At 39.0% G+C, this 723-nt stretch overlaps 1 non-coding gene across 1 annotated transcript; it reads left to right on the top strand.

The window, feature by feature from the left end:
• Nucleotides 1–387: 387 nt before the first annotated feature.
• LOC115487305 lies at nucleotides 388–517 on the top strand. Its single transcript, XR_003948521.1, has one exon. It is a non-coding gene; the product is annotated as a small nucleolar RNA SNORA40 (small nucleolar RNA).
• Nucleotides 518–723: the final 206 nt, after the last annotated feature.

Below are 723 nucleotides of genomic sequence, written 5' to 3'. Positions count from 1 at the left end.
TGGATAACTTGGGGTGACCAGATGACTCCCTGAGTGAGAGTACTTAAAGTGGTAAAGTCTGATAACCTGCTTTCACTCCCTGGGACCCTTACAGTGGAGAGAGAGACTCCTGAAATTTAAATCCACAGGTGCATCATGAAGTATACACATGTGTGTATGTATATGTGTGTGTGTGTGTGTGTGTGTGTGTGTGTGTGTGTGCCTGCGTGTGTGCATGCACGCATGTATGCCCATGCGAGCAAGGGTTCACACAAATGTGAGTAAATAAATAAATAAATAAATAAATATGATCTTTTTAAAATCTCACAAATGATTCATGTGTACTCTAGAACCAGCAGTACAAAAAGCAATTAGTACGTATGTTCCAAAACCAGCCTAAAGAGCACCTGCATATGCTTTTGTATTTTGTTTAACTGTAGACAAAGACTTCCTCATCTGTGGGCAACAAATGAATCCTTGTGTTACAACCCAGAACTCATTATTCAGTATGTATTTTGTATATTTAAGAAGGAACATAGTTATACTCAAGGCAGTCGTGAGGGTATTAATAACCATTAAAGTTGGTTCAAAGAATCAAGAGTTAAGAATGTACAACAAAAGATCAAATACAAAGTGAGCCACATGTCACTAGATGACAGAGGTAGCTCATGGCTCCTTCCAGGACAACAGTGGTTCCTGTTTTCAGTATGACACTACCATCATCATGCTACCCATTTTCAAAGT

Source organism: Mus musculus, chromosome 9 (assembly GCF_000001635.26).
Source record: "Mus musculus strain C57BL/6J chromosome 9, GRCm38.p6 C57BL/6J".
In the NCBI taxonomy this organism is placed as follows: Eukaryota; Metazoa; Chordata; class Mammalia; order Rodentia; family Muridae; genus Mus; species Mus musculus.
Note: the sequence above shows the minus strand (reverse complement) of the source record. Positions and strands in the feature narration are given on the sequence as shown.